The sequence below is a fragment of the Heteronotia binoei genome, chromosome 5, assembly GCF_032191835.1.
Source record: "Heteronotia binoei isolate CCM8104 ecotype False Entrance Well chromosome 5, APGP_CSIRO_Hbin_v1, whole genome shotgun sequence".
In the NCBI taxonomy this organism is placed as follows: Eukaryota; Metazoa; Chordata; class Lepidosauria; order Squamata; family Gekkonidae; genus Heteronotia; species Heteronotia binoei.
The window spans coordinates 132549532-132571814 of NC_083227.1; positions in this window are offsets into that span (position 1 = coordinate 132549532).

The window sequence follows — 22283 nt, forward strand, 5'->3', positions numbered from 1 at the left end:
ATATATTGGGGGAGAGAGTCCTTCACAATTAAACAAACAATAATTGCCAGCTACCCTGGATTTAAAATTATAAAAACTTGCTTTTTCACATCAACAGACAAAATAAAGGACTTCTTCACACACTGTGTAATTAATTAGCAGGACTCGCTGCCACAAGATGCAATGGTGGCTACCAACATAGACAGCTTTAAAAGGGTGTTAGAAAAAGACATGGTCTATTAGTAGCTATTAGCCATGACGGCTAAATAGAACTTGATAGCAGTACCTCTGAATACCAGTGACCTGGCTACCACATCAGGGAGAGACTTTGGCTTCTGTGCCCTAGTTTGTTGACATTTCTGTGAAAAAGAGGTGTTATGTATTGAACATAAGTTACCTGGCCGCATGGCAATCGCTACTGAGGGTGACCCCTGGGTCCCCGGATGGAGCTCGCCAGTCGCCCCACCCATCAAGATCCGTGGCGGGAAGTTTGACTGACCAGGATTGGCCTGGTCGGATGAGGGGGCTGTTCCGGGTACTGTATATAAGCGGGGCCCGGCCCGCGTGTTCTCTCTCTTGTAATGTGCTACTGAATAAACTATGTTGCCTTCAAACCGTCTCGGTTCTCAGTACATTACAAGAGGATTTGGGACTAGGTAGATTGTTGATCTGATCCAGCAGGGCTGTTTGTATGTTCTTATACAGTAATACACCAGCACTTCTGCTTAAATAATAATCATATCAATACCTTAAAGTTTAGAGCACATAGTGAACCATAATGTATTTAGAGCAAAAGCTGAAGCATATAGTATATTTGTTGTTGTTCAGTCACACAGTCGAGTTCGACTCTTTGTGACCCCTTGGACAAAGTCATGCCAGGCCCTCCTGTCTTCCACCATCCTCCGAAGTCTGCTCATTTATTTAGAAGTACATTTATCAGCACTTCTTTATTTAATAGCCAAGACTGAGTAAGAAGCTTTATCAATGTAAAACATATTTTTAAATTCTTGCGCTTTAATAACTAGCCTGGCAAAGAAAAGTTCCATGTAAGTAGGATAATATAACCCCAGCAGACAACTTTTTTGACGAAAATAGTCTAAATAATCTGTCAGGTGGTAGGGCGGGAAATATCTGGCTTTTCTGAAGTTAAATATAATGAAAGTTAAGAAAGATGAAATTCAAATGACCAGGAAATGTGTAAGAACATAAAAATGTTTGCAACTGAACAGAATTTTCAAAGGAATTCAATAAAGCCAATAAATTCATGACTGGAAAATAGTGTGAGTGAAATTTATATGATTATCAGTGGAGGGTAGTCTTCTATAATATTTATGTATTTGAACTGGAGCCAGTGATTAATAAAAGTGTAACATCTCAAGTCTCTTTAAAGTCCCTTCTCAATCTGGATTCTGTCTTGAACTTGACACTGAATTTGCTTTGTTTCTCCTGATTGATTATCTGTGTTGGTCTATAAGTGGTGCTGTGTCCCTGTCAGTTCTTCTGGACATTTCAGTGGCTTTTGATATAATTGACCATGACAGCAGTTTTCTGTCTACTGCAAACCAAAAACACCCATTTTGACTGAAAAGATTGTGAGCCCTTAAGCTCTCTGCTCCTGCCAATTCAATTTTACACCAGATATAAATAACTGCCATAGCCAACCATTCTCCCTCACAGAGGGCATGGCCTTTCATGAGAGGCTGCATCATCTAGCTCCCTGGTACACTGTCCACTCCAGGAAAACCAAGATCCAGTAAGTGTTGCCCTCCATGCACCACTCTATGGTGGAGCTGGTCAAGGCCAAGCCCTCCAAAGTGACTGAACCATCCACCTGATGGCAGACCTCTAGGGAGGATGGCACCATGGTTACTTCTCCTTCACTGCCCACTGGTGGAAACCAGTGGAACTCTGGAGTAGGACCACAGCCACACCCCGGGAGGGGAGAGGCCTTCTGTCACCAGGCTACAAGATATTTCTCCTCCATGTACAGGGGATGGATGCAGACCACCACACAGTGTCAAATATCTCTGCAATGTTACAGAGTAGCCTGAGGGAGTGATCCAATGGCAAACACATCCCCAGTGACCACATGGTCATGGATGCTGGCATGAACAGGCAGGCAGCAGTAAGCGGTACATGCCTGAAGAACAACATTTGCCTGACCCATAGGCTGCACCTAGTGGTAATGATGTCCTGGGACTGTGGAACACTGCAAAGGGAACCTGACACACCATCACCCTTGAGATCGGGACCCTGCTGGAGTCCTGTCTGGTGACTTCTCATGCAGCATCAAGGTTCCATGTCTAATGCAAGAGAAGCAGGGGGAGGCGCCTGAACACCAGCTCATCCAAGACATAGCCAACTGGTGGAACTCCATGTATACCATGACTGCTAATCTAGCTATCTAATATGATTGCACATTTGGTGGAGCAGAAGAGTGTGGTGCAGGATGTCATCTCTTCTGTGACCATCCTGCATGAGGAAAAGGAGCTCAGCATCAGTTTCAACAACTGGCTGATCCTCTTCTAAGTGGTGCATGTCCTGAAGCCATTCGAGAACACCACCAACATGCTTTGTGCCCATAAATTCAACCTGGGGCAAATCATCATCCTCATTTGAGGGCTGGAATGGGCACTGGACTCCATGGTGCAGCCGGTCCCCAATGGGATCCTAGTTCTTCCATAGGTCAGGGGCTTGGTGGACCAGTTGCAGTCCATGGCAGGTTGCATCCTCTCTGTGATGGACACAAGTACCAGCTGACCTGCATGTGTAATCCTTGGATCAAGGACAGCATCGCCTTCTGCAATGTGCAGCTTGTACAGTGGAAGCATGAGCTCTGCAGAGTGGTGCAGAGATTTCAGAACAGCAAATGTGCCCAGAGGCAATGCAGGTGGAAGAAGATCGGGAGAGAAGAGGGGGTTGCAAGGTGGCAGGGACAGGCAAGCCAGAAGCCCCAGTTCTAGGTGTCAGTAGTGAAGTGGGAGGTCAGAAGCAGCTCTGGGAGGTGAGGGGGGCAGAGGTGCAATGGTGGAGGATTCCATTGAGTGTCAAGCATACAGTTTCAATGACGAGTCGAAGTTGATACAAAACTATGTTTATTGATAAACCGATACTTTCAGTGTAACAGATTCTTGAGAGTAATGCTGCAAATACATTGATACAATACTTTTAAGGCTTACTTCAAAAGGATTCCAAAGGGTGTGGGCATGGGGTAGCTCTCACACATAAACTATCATAAATGTCTACATTCTCATAGCGTTATCAGGACTCTGTCCTTGCTTTCCCCAGATGTGTCGCACTCCCTACCAGGAATGTATGGGAAGGTGCTGATTACTTCTTCTCAAGTTAGTTTCGTTTCTCACTACTTCTACTTTACAAGCAATAAAGCAAGAAGAGGGAGGGGAAAGAATAACAAAGCTAGCAAAGCTTGGTCCTCCATGATACTTCACAGACCAGTGTTATGAAGGACCCTATAACAATCAATTATCAATGGAATTTCACCATGCTTGACATTGAGGTGATAGGGAGTACCTTGTGGAGTCCCTCAAGTCCGCCAACTCTGACCCTTTTGAGTACTGGTTGCACAAGACCACCATCTGGCCCAGTTAGGGTGGATGTTGGCCTTCCTGAAGGTCCATGATGGGCCACCATGCTCTGGACCTGGTGGAGTAAGATCAAGGTTTCCGGTTGTCCTGCATGGCTCCCCATTCCTTCTTCTCTCTGGGTTGCACCCTGGACACTTAAATGGGAGGATGGCTGCCTCTACTAGTTGGGGTTGGGCCTGCCCCACAGCCAACCCACAAAACATTAACCTCATGCAGAAGAACCATCCGGAGCTACATCCTCTTCCTCATGGCATAACAACTGCCTCATGAACCAACATCTACCTTGTACCAGTATGTCACATGTGTTGCATGTGTTTTTCACATCATGTTCAAGCAATTTAGAGCACTTCCAGTGATCGCAGGCGCTGGAAGCAGCCTGTGTCAATGCCATCACCACATGACCAGAACTCTTTCCCCAGGATCTTGTGCTGAAGATATAGTTGTACAATCTGTCCTAGCTGGGGTTGTACTCCCCCTGAAAGAGCAAGTTTGCATCATGGGAATATTCCTAAACTATTTTATGAACTTAGATGGCCCTTTTGTTTCTGCCCATACTCTAAGGACAGCTGAAGGGGCTCTGCTGTGGGAATTGCTTTGCATGCTAGCTATGGCCATTCTTGGAGAAATCCAACTTGACCATGATTCCATATACCTTGGTAACTCCAGACTGAGCTACTCTAACATGCTAGTTGTGGAGCTACCTTTGACTGTAGTTTGAAAGCTTCAACTGGTCCAGAATGCTGACAGGTGCTTGCAATAATGACAGCCAACAAGATAGGATGGCTAAGAGTGTCAAACTATGATCTGCAAATCCAAGGTTTGAATCCCTCCTCTACCATGGGAGATCTCTGGGTGACCTTGGAGCTTTGGCCAGCCATTCTCTCTTAACCTAACCTACTTCCCAGAGTTGTTGTTATTGTGAGGATGAAATGGAGGGGAGGACAATAAAATTGCAAGCTGTTTTGAGTCCCCGTTGGTGAGGCACAGATATCTCAGTAAATAAATTATTATTATGGCAACTTTGTATCAACTACATATGTTTCTACTTGGTTTCAAAGCTCAATGCAAAGTGCTAGTGTTACCTAATAAAGCCATAAATGACCAGGGTCCAAAGACTAAAGTGAAGGACCACATCCACTGGTATGTTCCTTCCTGTGCTCTGAACTTAAGTGAGGGGTAACTCACTCACAGATTCATACCTAAGCTCTGTATCTCCCTTATCTTGAGAACATCATTGTTCATCTCCTTATAGGTCTCCAGTAGCATTTTAACATTGACCTATTCTAGAAGTCCTTTGTATAGGTTTCTTGTATCTCTAATTTTTATTATTTTCATTTCTGTGCTGTTGATATATGTTTTATATAATATTGTATTTCTTGTGTTTTTGTAAGTCATCCTCCTTATATGCAGAGAAGCAGAAATAAATAATCTACATAAAAATAAAGATATGCTCAAATGTCAGCACAATCAATGTAAAACGGGACAGGTCTATGGATTATATTTATGTACAGTATTAAAAGTATGTATTTCCTAGTTATACTATTTGAAGTGATGATTAAACATGCATCTGCTGAAATAGTCTGTGACTTATCAATATTTATAGTGTATATATATATATATATATATATATATATATATATATATATATATATATTAAAATCTGGGTGATGTCATGTTCATTGTTTAGTGATTGATGTTTAAAGGGGCTGTCTAAATATCACATTGGGCATTTCCATGTCACTGAAACATATTACAGTTGATAATACTTGCTCAGAGGGCTTGTGCATTGCCTCACCATTACAGTATGATGTTCTGCTCATCAATAGATTTAGTGACAGGATTCTTATCTCACTATGTGTGTGTGCATATGCACACCTATGATGTTCACTTTCTGTCCGTGGAAGTCACTTGGAGTGCCATGATGACTGAGCGGCTGGAGTTTTTTCAGCTAAGTCTTGGTAGACATGGATTCAAATCCTCACTCGACCATGAAATTAGTTGGATCAATTGAATTGGTTGGATGAATTAGACATTTATTGGCAACATTCTGTCATCCTTGATGCAATGGAGGACAAAATGTCATACATAACAAGATCCAGTGAGCTTGCAGTTGATGTTTTCTGCTGATCTCAACACCAAGATTCAACACTTATGACTGCATCACACTGCTTTTACTCCCCCAATCCTGCTCAATGACCTAGTCAACTGGTAATTTCTGATCCTCTTTTAGCTCTCCACTTCCAGAAAAAGCAAGAAAGGCATTATAAAAATGTGTTTTTATGAGCACAGTTGACTATGGGTATGATCACTCAAGCAGTTTGGCCTGAAATAGCCACCACTTCCCCATCAGATTAAATGGGGATGATCAAATGGGTACTTCTGGCTCCCATGCCCCACTCATCCTTACCTCATGCTAAAATGATTAAATAGCCATATTAAATAGCCACCGGCAAATTCCAGGGGCTATCTCAGTGAAGTGCTTCCATGGAGGGTTTCCAGGCATCTGATCATCTAGGCATGCCATGGAAATAGATGAGCAGTGTGATTGTTCCACTCCATTTCCAGTGTGTCCTTTCCCCCATCAACTCCACTTTGACATGTGCTTCCGTGCCCCCATAGAATGTGGCCAGGACGGCATGTGCACTTTTATGTTTTTGTGCACACACAGTGAGAATTGGGGGAAATAACTAACCCAGCTGTAGGTCCATGGTTGCAGCATGTTAGCAATACGGACGACCAACCACAGGTCCGTGGTGCTATGATGCTGACTTATGATTCTCTTTCTGATGGACATATTTTGCCCCAAACTCAAGCAGTTTATTTAAAACTGAGACACTGCTACAGCAACTTGCCCATCTGACCACACTGTATGTTTAACCCCCTGCATTGTATAATATCAACATTTATAACTATAATTTGAAAGTGTAGTGCTCAGATGACAAAATATCAGCACTGGTATATTAAATTCTCTTTCTGATAATACACAAGTAGTAAAAACAAAAAAAAATTACAGCATACTTACGCAGAGAGAGACCTGTATAAACTGTATAAATATTTTGTTTTTGTACTCATTTTGAAAGTGTATTTGTGGAATGCCTTTGGACCAAAACTCCTTTTCCTGACCTTGTCATCTTGTACAAGTGCTTGCTTGGGTGATGCTTTTTTCTTCATATTGCAAGGGATATAGCAGCTAGATTTCATCACAAGAAATGTTTCACTTTCTTAATCATTTTCAGCAGCTGATGCTCCTGCTGTTTTTGATACTCAATGGCAGGTCAGTTGAGTTTTCTAACACAGAGAATAGAGAAATGGATACTCATTTATATCCTAGCAATACATCATCTTCATGGCTGACAATTCCTTTTATATACTGTAAAGTTCATGCAGACATAGTGCCTGGTTCATTGGTTTGCAACTTGTGATTTCTATATTTTAAGCAGACCTGTCAAATGGCTCTTTGTTTAAAAGAATCTTCAAGTGCCACCTACTGGTTTATCTGAAGTAAACCAATCTAACTTTCATCCCATACCTACTGTGTTGGGTTATGTTTTTGCCAACCCCGCCCCCCTTTGTCTTGTAGACTTTTTTTTTTGTCAAATAGGTTTTCTGATATGACAAGCTATAAGAGGGAAATTTATTTCAAGGCTGAACTACTAAACAGCACTAATAGGACCTGAAAGTCTCAACCAATGTATCACCCACTTTCATGCTTAGGTTAAAACATTCTAATTGGACTTGGGCATGCATCTTGACATGAGGCACACTGCATGCTGAAAAAAAATGTGTGTTCTAGACCACTCTTTTAGAGTTCACTTCATCTGCAATACCCGTTGCATTCTCCATATGTGAATAGATAATTATTAATAGATCATCCCCCATCTAAATCAATCACTCAGCCTCCATCAAAACAGGAGACACCATTCATTTAAATTTATATTTGCATCTACAGTTGCAGAAGACTGGAAACTATCAAGTCATGTCCCTGCTCAACTGATCTATCTACTATACAACTCAATATGTGTTTGCATTCATACCTTGCAACAGTTGGCAGCCTTTCCTTTATATAAGAGTTAGTGCCCATTCCTATGGAGTTCACCATCCATCTGCTATGCCATCCCATTTTTAGTATTCAACATTCACAATAAACAGCATTAGCAACATTACAAGGCTGTTTGCTTAACTAATGTTTCCATTAATCATCTTCTCTTCCCATCTGTCTCCATTCAGTCAATATTCAGAATTCACAGTATGTAAAAGATAAAATTGTTGATCAAACTCAATAAAAGTTTTCTTCCCTCATAAAAACTCACTGTATCTTCATCAGGACAAAGTAGACAATGGATAACTTCAGACTGCCATGTTGATAGATTGTGAGCCATTCCTTTTAATGCCTTGGTACAAGTTTCTAAGTGAGGATACCTTATATACAACAATCAGCCACAAGCTATCTTTTTTAAAAAAATCAACAATTTGTTATCTCTGTCAGATTTTGATGGGTCTGATACATCCCAAAATCTGTTGATTCTCCTTTTTAAAATTTATATTCCTTCACACTACATTCATAATGTTGATATGCAGATTTTTCTCAACACTGAATGCAAGATTATTGCTTTATTTTTATTTTATTTATTTATTTTTTAAAAGCCCAATCTATAGCACAATGAATGCAAGGTAAAACCAAGTGCCCAGTATTGTGTGTCTGCAAAGACACTTCCACCAACCATTCTCTTGAATCAATAGAGAACATCAGACTCTGGGCTGGTTCACATGTTACCTTGGTGGTGTATTTGCTGAAGTAATGGTTGCTTCCATGCCAGATTAGTAATGCACTCATGACATACACAGGAACATGTGAAGCTGCCTTATAGTAGCATTGTTCATAAGTTACAATTAATGCAGGTTATTGTATAGTGGGTTCTACACATTGATGAGTCTCAGGATCAGTGATAACAAGCTCTTTATTAAGAGTAGCATAGTAGATAGCTACACTGCAATACTGGGAGCTGGGCCTAACCCTCCCCAACCCTAATTCTAACCCTCCCCCCCCCACTTAGTTTGCAAGCCCCTAGTGGACATAGTCTTTTAGGTACGCAGGCTTGTGGTGCTCTCGCGTTGACCGCCTGAGTGCTGGAGTGGGCGGTGGAGTGGTTGCAGCTTCAGGTGTGGCGACCAGAGGGCCCGATGCTGCTGGGATCTCAGCTGGCTAGACCAGGTCCCCAGAAGCCTCCAGTGCCAATGGCAGTTCCGGTTCCTCCAAGGTCTCTGGTGCCGGAAGGGTTGTGGCTGCCTGTCTCTCTGCTTCCGCCGGTCCATAGGCTGTTGCGTCTGGCACTGTCGTCAGCTCTGCCATGCTCTCACCTTCACCTTCGTCCCTGGGTGCCTCACATGACTGTAACTGGTCAATGTGCTGCTGCATCATGAAGCCCCCCTCTAAGGTGACCTCATGCATGACAGCACCTAATACCCTGGATATGTGTGCTGGTATCCATGCTGCCCCCTCCCCGAAGTTTTTGGTGAACACCAAGTCCCCTGTATCAAAACCCCAGAGAGCCCAGACTGCCTCTGGTACTTCTTGTAGGTCCGGGGCATGGTCCGGGTGCATGCAGTCAAGCAGGGTTGTCAGCTGTCGGCCCATGAGAAGCTCAGCCGGGCTATGGCTTGTGACAGTATTGAGGGCTCTGGCTTTTATAAGGTCCTAAAATAATACACTACCGGAATCTCGCAGCCATCCAGTAATACATGGACCAACACTGTGCCCACCCCATAAGACAAAGCATCGCATGCTAAAATGATGGGCAGCCACTCATTGAAGTGCGCCAGCAAGCTGTTTGAAGTTAAAATGTCCTTTACTGCCTCAAAGGCAGCGGCTTGCTGGTGACCCCAAACCAACTGCGTCCTTTTGTCCAACAGTCTGTGTAAGGCAGGGGTGGGAGACCCTTTTTCTGCCAAGGGCCATATGGAAATTTATAACATCATTTGCGGGCCATAAAAATTTTTCAACTTAAAAAACAGTGCTCCGCCGAGGGAGAATGATTCAGGTCAGCAAAATTAATGCAAATAATTGTTTTCTATTTGAAGCCATGTGAGGAGAGCCTAATCTAGCACACACACACACACACACACACGGCCCGCCGCCCTAGGCAAATGCATAGGTCCAGGGCTTTTTTGTAGAAAATCCCCAGCAGGAACTCAGTAGCATATTAGACCACATCCCCTAATATTAGCATATTAGGTCACACACTAATTAGCATATTATGTTATTGGGACATTCAAACCTCTGGGGGCTTGTGATTGGTCCAGGGCTGCAGAGATTTGGATCCTGCAGCCCATTGTTCCCAAGTCCCCAAGCTCAATCCAGATGGCTCCAATGAGCCAGGCAGGAACACCCAAAGTCTTCCCTTGAGTCCACATACATAACATCTGTACAATCTGTATATAGAACAGGCCTCAGATTCAGCAGGAGCTCATAGGAGCACAGCTCCTGAACCTTTCTGAGAATTCCACCTCCTCCTTCCCACCTTGTCCATTGAATAGTAGGTGCAGCTACATAACAATTCCTGGATGAGCTCCACCACCTATTTTTCTACAAAACGACTTCTGATATATAGAGTACATGATTTTTTCCCCTGATCTCAATGCATGTACAGCTAAACATGTGATACAAACCCCACATTTATCCTGGTAGTGGTACTTGGATTCAGTTGCAAAGTAAACAAATGTTGACTTTTTCTTACAGATGTGCACATCTACATTGTCAGAACTTGTATCTTTACTGCTGGTTCCCTATAATGTGACCAATGCTGCAATGTATTTTTACTATGACTTAGAACTGCTTTGTTACTGAACCAAACTGACTCCATGTTGTAACCCTTGCTTGACCCAAAATGCTTGAATAGTAATTAACCTTGCCCCACTGGTATCCAAAATATTTGGGGGTGTAGAATGAGTTATGTTATGTCTCTGCACATTCTCACACTGGGACCCTTTGAAGCCGAGCAGCATGGCCTTCGAAGTAGGGAGGCATCCTCTCTACTGATAGTGATGGTGAGAAGACAGATGTGCCTGTAACGGTGTGAATTGTGGCTCTGTGGGATGTTTGTTTTACGTGTATAAAATTGTGCTGGTGCTGGCTCTCGCCATCACTGTTATCTTGCCTCTTCCAGTGCTTAGTTCTCTTCAATAAAATCCTAACTTTGTAACCAAGTATGGGATCCGTTTGAAGTTCTTAAGTTCTGACATTATAACAGTGATCCCATTGTTAGTGGCTTATCTGTACTGGAGGCTTGGCCCGATGGCGGCAAAAGTACCAGACGACGGAGAGCCCACCACCCCAACAGAGGACCCGCCGCTCGACCCAAACGTGACGGGGGTCCGGCGCAAAATTAAGGTCCCGGCGCCTTTCTCGGTCGACGCCGCGTTCCCAGCCCCGCGAACCTGGAGCCCACGGAAGTCCACGGCAGCAATCAACGCCGCGGAGCAGCGGTACCGAAGCATGCTGGGCGAAGGGGGAGACGGAGACGGCGGCCAAGAGGAGGGCCCGGAGCCCCGAGGGGGAGACGACCAGATCCGGACCCTCCGCAACGACTTATTCGACTGGGTTCGGGAGATACACGACGACGTGCATCGATCCCGCGTGACGATGGCCGAGGAGTTGCAGCAGAACCTGGGCGCGATCTACGACCAGCTCCGCACCTTGCAAACTGCGGTCCTGGGAGTCCCGATTGGAGGGCTACCGCTGGGGCAACTGCCCGTAGCCCCGCCGGCTCCGCCGGCCCCAGCGCCGCAAGCTCCGGCCGCCCCGGCCCCGCCGGCTCCGCCGGCCCCAGCGCCGCAAGCTCCGGCCGCCCCGGCCCCGCCGGCTCCAGGCGTCCCGGCGCCGCCGGCTCCGCCCGCCCCGGCACCACCAGCCCCGCTGGCCCCGGCTGCCCTGGCGATGCCGGCCCTGCCTGCTCCAGGGGCCCCAGCGCCCCCCGCCCCGATCCCGCCGGCTCTACCGGGCCCTGCGCCGCCGCCGGGGGCGCCGCGAGCCCCAGGGGGGGCCGAGGGTCGAGGAAGAGAATTGAAGATCACTTTCGATGGGAATCCGGAGGACGTGGAGTATTTTACCATACAGTGCGACACGTTCTTCACCCACTGGGGTGCGGATTACCCGACCGAAGCCAGCCGAGTGTACCACATCGCATCCCGACTGAGAGGCGCGGCCCGCAAGTGGTACGTCGGGCTTTTTATGGGAAGAAAACCCGAGCTAGCTACGGTGGCGGGGTTCCTGCACGCGATGCTCCGCCAGTATGGCGATCCCCTGCGGGAGGAGAAGGCCGTCGCCGCCCTTCAGCGCATAGAGCAAGGCAACCGCTCCACCCGCGAGTATGCCACCGAGTTCCTGGGGTACTGCGCGGCGGCGAGGGGATGGAACGAGGTCATGAAATATACCGCGTTCATCAATGGGTTGAACCCGTCAATCCTCGACCGCTGCTACAGTCAAGGGAGACCCGACACGTTAGTCGGATGGATCCAGCTGGCCGGAGAGGTGGAGACCAACCTTCAACATGTGGGGATGCGACGGCAGCAGCTGGCGAAGAAGGCGGTGAAGCTCACGCCGCCTAAATCCGAAGGGAGAAAGGCACCGGCGGCCTCCACCCCGTCTCCCGCTCGCAAGTGCTTCAAACGCGGAGACCCAAATCATCTCGCTGCCAACTGCCCAGTAAAAGTGGGTGCCACCCCACCCACGGCGAAGGCAACTACCCCAGGGCCGAAGAAGAAAAAGAGCAGCCGTTCGAAGGAGCCCAGCCGGGGCTCCGTCGCCACTTCCTTGGCGACTGACGAGGATTTTACCACCGACTTGGCTACAGTGGAAGAATCGACCGAAGAATCGGACGACACCGAGTCGGCGGGAAACGACAGCGACCTGCTTTAATGGGTGCCGCAAAGCAGGTCCAGCAACAGCCGGCACTCCTCACGGTGAGAGCAACAGGGGGTTTACTATTTATGGCTGTTACCCTCCTCAACCCTACCCTAAAGAGATTCATGCACGCCCGAGCGCTGATCGACTCCGGGTGTAACAGGGAACTGATCACCCCCCGCCTAGTTGAGGCGTTGGGATTAGCCACCTCCCCCCTACCACAGCCGATGCAGTTCCAGCAGATGGACGGGGGGCCCATGAGGGGGGAACCATGTGCGTTAGAGACTCAGGCAGTCCCGGTGGGAACCGAGGAGCATTGGGGGATTGAAACTTTCGTAATTGCCCCCTCTTGCTCTTTTGACGTGGTGATGGGCTCGTCTTGGCTCGCCCGCCACCAACCAGACATAAGGTGGGAGGAACAAATCGTCCGGTTCCCGGATTGGAGGTGTGAGCATCACCACTGGCGCCCCGAATGGGGGCCGCACGCTCCCCCCCAAAACATGCGGGCTTGCCTCACTCTCAAGGAAGTCGCCTCAATCCCCAAGGAATACCAGGATCTAAGATTAGCGTTTAGCGAGAAGGAAGCGGACGAGCTACCGCCCCACCGCCCTACGGACTGTGCCATCGAGCTGATCCCAGGGCAACAGCTTCCCAAGGCGAAACTGTACTCCATGGGTTGGGCGGAAAAAGCTGAACTCCGAAAGTTTTTGGACAAGAACCTTAAGCGCGGCTTCATACGGCCGGCCACTGCCCCCCATGCCGCCCCCGTCCTCTTCCGAAAGAAGAAGGACGGGTCTCTTAGGCTCTGCACAGATTTTCGTGCTATAAACGGGATTTCCATGTCCAACGCCTACCCGATCCCGTTGATAAAGGATTTGTTGAACACCGTAGCAAAGGGCAAAGTGTTTACAAAGCTCGATCTCCGAGACGCGTACTTCCGCGTCCGCATCAAAGAGGGGGACGAGTGGAAGACAGCATTCAACACCCCCCTGGGACAATTTGAGTACCTAGTCATGCCCTTCGGACTGCAGGGAGCCCCTGGTGTTTTCATGAACTTTATCAATGAAGTGCTACGGGAATTCCTGTTTAAGGGGGTGGTGGTGTACCTTGATGACATCATTATCTATTCACAAGATCTAAAATCTCATGTACCCCTGGTCCGAAAAGTGTTACGCACCCTTTGCAAACACAAACTGTACGCTAAATTGTCAAAATGCGAATTCCACAAGACCGAATTGGACTATTTGGGTTTCCGGGTGTCGGGGGAGGGATTGGCCATGGACCCCGCAAAGGTCCAAGCGGTATTAGACTGGGAACCCCCTCGAACCCGCAAACAGTTACAAAGTTTTATCGGGTTCGCTAACTTTTACCGCGATTTCATTAAGGGGTTTGCCACCGTCATGCTCCCCCTCACGGAACTTCTCAAAACTAAAGGGAAGGGTGAAGAGGCGAAAAAGCCGGGCGCACGCCTAACGTGGACGCCGGAATGCCAAAAAGCTTTCAATGAACTAAAACGCCTCTTCACCTCCGAACCCGTGTTGGCTCATCCTGACGAGCGGAAACCCTTCGTGGTCCAATGCGACGCCTCCGACGCCGCAGTGGGAGCCATACTGATGCAGAGGGGGGAAAATGGGGTGCTCCGTCCATGTGCCTATATCTCAAGGAAATTTTCCAACGAACAAAGAAATTGGTCAGTCTGGGACAAGGAGGCGTTTGCAGTCATGTTTGCCCTGAAAACTTGGCGCTCCTGGCTCGAAGGAGCGAGAGTGCCCTTTGAAATCTGGACCGATCATAAAAACCTTGAAGCCCTCACCGGGCGCCGCAAAATGACTGCAAAACAAATCCGGTGGGCAGGTTTCTTTGCTAAATTTGACTTTGTGCTAAAACACATCCCAGGCTCAAAGAACTTTTTAGCAGACGCCCTCTCTCGCATGCCACAACACGACAGTCTCCGGGAGGAGGTAGTGGACTCATTAATTTCCCCCTCAGCCATCTCGGGGGGGGGTCACTACCCGCTCAGGCAGGCAGACCAGCCCTCCGGATTCAGATCTGCTGCCTCGATTCCTCTCAGAATACAACCAGGAGACCGACCGCCCACCCAACTTGGTTAAAGCCGGAAACGGGCTCTGGCTGCACAATGAAAAAATCTATGTGCCCGACCCCCTCAGAAAAGAGGTCTTAGAGCGCTGTCACTCAAGTCGCCTGGCCGGCCACTTTGGCTATGTCAAAACCCTCAACTTACTCGCCCGCCAGTTCTGGTGGCCGAAAATTAAGAAAGATGTCTCTGAATTTGTTCTTTCATGCCCCACCTGCCTCATGGCAAAAAGAAGGGGGGGTAAACCCCCAGGCCACCTGGTTCCACTCCCTACAGCCACCAGACCGTGGTCGGTAGTCTCCATGGATTTCATTGTCGAACTCCCACCCTCACAGGGCAAAACAGTCATCCTGGTCGTAGTCGACACATTTTCTAAGCAAGCCCATTTCATCCCATGCAAAAAACTACCCACGGCCAAAAAACTCGCCCAGCTCTTTTTCACCCACATTGTACGCCTACACTCATTCCCGGACAAGGTCATTAGTGACCGCGGGACGCAGTTCGTTGCCAACTTCTGGCGGGAGTTCTGCAAACTGGCTGGCATCGAGCAGGGGCTAAGCTCTGCCTACCACCCCCAGTCGGACGGACAGACGGAGAGGGTTAATGGCCTTCTGGAACAGTACCTCCGCTGCTTCATTAACTTCCAACAGTCCAACTGGGTGGACCTCCTCCCTTTTGCAGAATATGGCTACAACAACAGCCTCCATAGCTCAACCAAAACCTCCCCTTTTCAAATTATCAATGGTTACGAGGGCAAACCGTTTCCCACTCTCGCCCTCCCCGCCAGCCCGGCCGAACCCACTTCCTGTCAGCAATGGTGGGAGGGCCTCCGTGAAGGCTGGAAGGGTATTCAGGAAAACCTGGAGGAAGCGAAAAAAGCCTACAAAAAGCAGTTTGACAAAAAGCACTCCCAAGAGTGGGACTTGAAGGTGGGGGATACAGTTTTTCTGTCCACAAAAAACCTTCCCCTTCCCCAGCCCTGTCGCAAACTCGCACTGAAGTTCCTGGGCCCATTTAAAATAAAAAGGGTAATAAACAAAGTGACCGTGGAACTCGAACTGCCCAAATCTCTAAGTAAGATCCATCCTGTTTTTCATTGCAGCTTGCTTCGGAAAGACCCTGGTGCTACGTCCTTCCATCCCAGGGCCCCACCGCCCCCTCCGACGACAGTGAGGGGTCAGAGTCACCATGAGGTCCAGGAGATCCTGGACTCCAGAGTCAAACGGGGGAAACTGTATTATTTGATCAGGTGGAAACACTTCCCCCCGAGCTGTGACGAGTGGGTCGAATCTCAGAATGTAGCCGCTCCGCAACTGCTGAAAAAATTTCACCTACTGTACCCGCACAAGCCCAAGGCGGGCCCCGCGGGAGGGGGTGCTTAGGGGGGGCAGTATGTCAGAACTTGTATCTTTACTGCTGGTTCCCTATAATGTGACCAATGCTGCAATGTATTTTTACTATGACTTAGAACTGCTTTGTTACTGAACCAAACTGACTCCATGTTGTAACCCTTGCTTGACCCAAAATGCTTGAATAGTAATTAACCTTGCCCCACTGGTATCCAAAATATTTGGGGCTGTAGAATGAGTTATGTTATGTCTCTGCACATTCTCACACTGGGACCCTTTGAAGCCGAGCAGCATGGCCTTCGAAGTAGGGAGGCATCCTCTCTACTGATAGTGATGGTGAGAAGACAGATGTGCCTGTAACGGTGTGAATTGTGGCTCTGTGGGATGTTTGTTTTACGTGTATAAAATTGTGCTGGTGCTGGCTCTCGCCATCACTGTTATCTTGCCTCTTCCAGTGCTTAGTTCTCTTCAATAAAATCCTAACTTTGTAACCAAGTATGGGATCCGTTTGAAGTTCTTAAGTTCTGACATACATGCAGGATGTACTTTTGATCTCTATAATATAAGCAAAGCTACAGAGTCAAACCATTGGTTTATCAAGGTCAGTATTGGCTTCTGTGACTAGCAAAGGTTCTCTAAAGTCTCAAGTAAAGATCTTTGTGTTCCCTACTTTCTGATCTTTTTAAACTAAAGATGTCAGGGATTGAAACTGGGAACCTTCTATATCCAAAACATATCTTGTTTTTCCAAAGCAGATGTTTTGCTATTGAGCCATACCATCTCTTTGACTGTTCATTATTACATTTTTCCCAGTGAGAGTCATTGAACAGGGTTTGAATCTAGGCCTTTACAGGTCCAATCTAACTACTACATAACACTGTTTCTCATTATCATTGTAGCACAAGAGCCAGTCAGGGGATCTATTCTGTACTGACAGCAGTTCCAACTTTCTCTGTTCTACATCCTCCTTTGTTTTCTTTATGTCCTTAAACTTTAAGTGCTGTGCAGAGCTTTTGGAAAAAAAGAGCCAATTATTCATGCACATCTAAGTCTGGTGTGCTTTACTAAAGATAATTAATAGGACTACAACTTGGTTCTTTAGAGAAGCAAACACAGCCCAGTATTGGTTTAACATAAATTTCTCTTGTTTATTGACCTAGTTGGTTCCAGGGATGGTTTATCTTCAGCTGTGTTTAAATTCTTCCAAGAAACAGAGAGATGGAATGGGGTATGAAGCAAAGTACAAAAGTATTAATTCCACAAGCACAAGTTGAATGGCTGCTTTAATTTTCTCCATATTTTTTGTCCATGGTATGTATTTATATATTGGAGTTATACCATAAATGTTAATTTCCAAAATGCATGTTTATACATTGGACTTCCAATATTTAATAACTACTGCCTAAAATGTGATTTATGTTCTTTTTATGAGTAAAATTTATTTTTTCCCTTCAGAGATAATACAAGCCAGAGTAGGGATACCCAGCTCACCCAATCTCCAACCTATCCCCACCTGAGGAGAAGCGGGCCCTGAAGCCCTGAGAACAGGTCCCAGAAGCCTGTTTTACCTGGATCCCATCAGCACCACTCTCTCCACAATTCAGATTTTTCAAGGCCTTTTTACCACCACACCTTAAGGCTCAGCTTCCAGAACAAATGGCTGGCCCAACACTTGGGGGGGGGGTAGAATTCTAGATAAATAATAAATGAATCAGGTGAGTGTAGGACAAGATTACCAACACCCAGGCAGGGCCTTGAGATCCCCCAGAATTACAACTTACCTTCAGAATACAGAGATCAGCATCCCTGGAGAAAAGGGCTGCTTTGTAGGGTGGACTATATGGCATTATATCCTGCTGAGTTCCCTCCCCAAACCTTCCCCAGGCTCCAGTCCCAAATTTCCAAAAATTTCCCATCCCAGATTTGGCAGCCCAGGGCAGTATCAGGGAAAGACCACATTAGCAGCCTGTGCTCTCCCCTTCCTGTCAGCCTGGTTCTTCTTATGAAAGGCAAAAGGAGCACATGGGACATGTGCAGTCTGCCATGCATGGTAGTGCTTCAGACCTGGGAAATAGTAGACCTGAGTGCCCTCAAGGAAGCAAGTGAGATACCTGGAAGAACAGGCTGAGAAATACATGGAAATTTTGAGGGTGAAGTCCAAGGACGACAGGGTTTGGAGAGGAACTTCAGTGGGTATAATGCCATAGAATCCACCTTCTAAAGTGGCCATTTTTTCCAGCAAAAATAGCCTGGAGATTGGTTGTAATCACAGGAGATCTCCAGCTATCACCTGGAGGTTACCATCCACAGGAGAAGAGATGAAATAAGGTATCCTTTATCATAGAATATCCTCCCCTCTCCAATTTTGAGGTCTTGCAAGCTCAGAAGGAGGGGACAGAGTTAAATGGAGAGTGATGAACTAGGAAGGTAGGAATCAGGGACCAGGAATGCCCACAGAGCACTGGGCTGCTTTTGGGAAGATCCAGGTTCAGATTTCCATTTGCCATGAAATTCACTTTGGCTGCCCATGACTTTGGCCCAAACATACTTTCTCAGAATAATCTACCTCACAGGTTTATTGTGTAGATAAAATGGAACTGTGGTCAATAACTTCACTGCCTTGCAGCGCCATGCTAAGAGCATTTTCCTTGAATAGGATTCTGTGTAGAAATCCCTGAGCTACAGGAGGACCCCAATCCTAAACACATTTACCTGCATTCTGTATATCAGATCCCACTAGGAAAGGTTTCTGAATTGAATTTTCGAATCTTTTCTGCTTTTTAGATATACTGAGCCATTTATCAGGTTCCATATATAAACTGTAATATTTTTATATCTGATATTTTACTATCTGAAAAACTGCAGTTTCTATGCAGAGCACAACTGTGAATGTAATGGCCAAGTACAGAAAGATTTGGGGCCTCTGCATGTGATGGATTGCACCCTCATTGCTGCCCCTATTCCTCAGAGAAATCTGTCAGTCACCATATTAATTTCATCTCATTGATAACTAAACAGGACACTGTATCAGAAGAAATGTTTGTGTGAGAGAAGGTGTGAGTTCCCATGTATAGGTCATCAGACCTTCAGGGGAAAGAAAGAGAAGGAAAATTAAAGCAAGATTTTCAGCATATTATTCTCTAGAATATGAAGCAAAAATGAAAAGGAACTTATATCCCCACTGGTGTTACTTCCAGCATGAAATAGCAGTAAGACTTTTTTTTTTTTTTTACAGAAAAAGAATTTATGAGTCAGGAGTCATCTACTCTGTACTTTCCTTCTCACCTACATTTGCCTAAAATAGAAAAGTGTGGAAAGAAATATTACATAAAGCTCTTCTGAGTCCAGGTACTTTGAAAAGTCCAGAGCTAACAATAAGTTCTAAGGAGATAGTAATTTGGAGATCTGAGTTAGATCTGCTGAGCATTTGTCCTCCCCTTTTCAGATGCTCAGGGATGCCCAGAGCCTGCCAGAGAGTCCTTTGTGCAAATCCAAGGGCAAAAGCCAACTGAGTTGCCCTAGCAAATTCCAAAGCATCTTCCTCAGTGGGGCTTTACCAACGAGATTCAGAGCAGCCATGGTTACCAGACCATTGAGGGTGGTGGGTAAGGTATAGGTAAGTCCAAGTAACCCATCAGTTAAAGCATATCCAAAACAACTTAAATTGAGCCAGTTTTTTGGCCTGCTAGCTTCTGAGGTGATTGAGGGTTGCCCCTATAAATAACAAGCCAATATGAACATATTGAGTAGAATCATAGCTTGCCACCAAATCTTGCATTACGCTGGATATCTAAGATCAAAACACACTGTACACAGCAGTGCGATATCACTCAGCTATACCATACTAAATCTGCAGATGAATCTGTGAATGACCTTTCTTGGAAAAAAATCATTGACTTTAAAAATATATCAGGTGTTTTACAGTGCTTCATCTTCTGAAGGTTGCTTCACATGCCAGAAGCTACTTTACCTTGAAATATTGAATGAGTGGTGGTGGCTCAGCTGTGGGATGTGCACACTAAAATGGTTCTCAGACACCTAACTGGTAAAGTTTTAGGCATCAGATGAAAACATTTTTATTTGCATAAGCATTTTGTGCATAGTATGAAGTTTGTGTGTGTGTGAGTGCATGCACTTTTTCAGCACAATTGATTTTATTGACCATACTTGTTCAGTTGTTTTACTCTGCTTTTATGCATTGTTTTAATAGACATTTTTAATTACTATGGCCCTTTCTACTACATCAAGTTCGGCTCCAGATTCTGTGATCGCTCAATCTGTCTGTTACAGATCCACATCACCTAAATTGATTCTGCATTTAAAATATTGCTTCACACCTTCCCACAGAAAACCGTTTAATCAGTGGATTTTTATTTCTGTTTGCATTGTTTAACATGCTTCTGTGTGTAACAGAATGTGGACAACCCACGAGAGTCCTTCCCCCCCCCCCCCCCATCTGAGTAATCAGCCAGCCAGCGCTGTCAGGAGAAGATGAGTGCACGTGTAAATCAGCGTGAGAGTGTTGGGGCGGGGGGAAAGCCCATGTACATTCTTTTCCCCTTCAGAAATTGGCATGCCAGCCAGAGCTGTCAGGAGAAGATGTGTGTGTGTGAGAAAGAATGAGTGTGAGAGTGGTTGCGAGGTGGAGCCTGCACAAGTCCTTTTCCCCCTAAGTGAGTAGCCAGCTAGCCAGCACCATCAGGAGAATATGTGTGTATGTGTGAATGAGCATGAGAGTGGGAGTGCTAACTGCATTGCTCTCAATAAGGTCTCAAGGTTCCACTCCAAACAGTAAAGAGAAAGCATATAATTTCATCTAGGAAACTGTCTGCAACACAAAAATAGTAAAAACGAGTCAGAAAGGGACTCTCAAATTTAAAAAAACAACCATGGAAAGTTAGAGAAAATAATCAACAGGAAGCGGAAGGGCGGAAAGACAACAATGAAAAGTGGGATGGAGCTTTGCAGAAGAGTTCAAAAATGTGAAGGGAAAGTTCTACAGTTCAAACTTCTTTCCAGATGTGGAAAAAGGTCCAGACCAAAACCGTTTTTGAGAAATGCAAGGCAACCACATGATAGAGGCAGCATCAGTACACACTCACACAAAACAAATATAGAAGCTAGAAGAAGGCACAAGGCAAGACAGAACTGAATGCAGTTGGTAATGTAGAAAGTTTCTTTGGAATGTGTGCAAAGAATGCAGCAAATGGTTGGTGTAGAAAGGGCCTATGTATGGATTTTATTGATAGTTGGTGTAGAAAGGGCCTATGTGTGGATTTTATTGATGCTGACCATGGATAACTGACTTTTAGCTGTTTTTAATAATGTATTTAATGCTTTATTAATATATTATTGTAACCTTCAAACTGACTAATTATTATTGCCAATAAATAAAATAATACATAGTGCTGTAATGCACTTGATACTGTTTTATCTATTTATATCTAATTAGACAGAAGTAAACAGAAGAACAGGTGTGGAAAAGTATATAAACTGAACTAAACTCACTGTATCTCTGTCTGTGTAAATATAATCCTTGAGCATCCAAATCACTATTTTGCCTGTTTGTTTTTTGCTGTCAAGTCACAGCAGACTTATGTCTGTAGGGGGTTTTCAAAGCAATAGACATTCAGAGGTGGTTTGCCGCTGCCTGCCTCTGTGTAGTGACCCTGGTATTCCTCGGTGGTCTTCCCTCCAAATACTTACCAGTGCCGACCAAGATCTAACAAGGCTAGCCTAAGCTATCCAGGTCAGGGCTTTTCTGCCTGTACCTTGTATTAAAAAGAATTACAAAATACTTCACTAAAAGCACGATCAGCTCAATGGAGTTTTCCTTCCAATCCACATAGTATCAATATTTCTGTACTAAACCTCTGCTTATATATAGATAACCAAACTGTATCCCAAATTCCTTCTTGAAAAATCCAAACACTTCTAAAAAATAACAGTTCAAAGTAAGTTTTTCTTTTTTAAAAAAGACTCCTTAGGAATTCATTTTTTTGGGAGGAAACATATTAATCTTCTTTAACTTAAAATAAATAGGTGTGGGCACAGAACAAAGCTGGAATGAAAATAAGCCAGACAGAATAGCTCCCACATCCATCTCTAGAGACAGTATTCATAAAATGCTTTTCTCATTTACATAACCAATTTCTTTACCTTCCTGTTTGTCTCTGATAACAATAAATATCCCAACATTAACTCTCTTGGAGCTTTTTTATTGGGAGGGGGGGATCCAGAAGGCTTGTAATTAACTTGAAACTGAAACTAACTTGCCCATCTTGATTCCTGAGTTTTCATTCAATTTTTGTTATTATCACAACCAGTCATTGATAGAAACCTATCATAGTCTAATT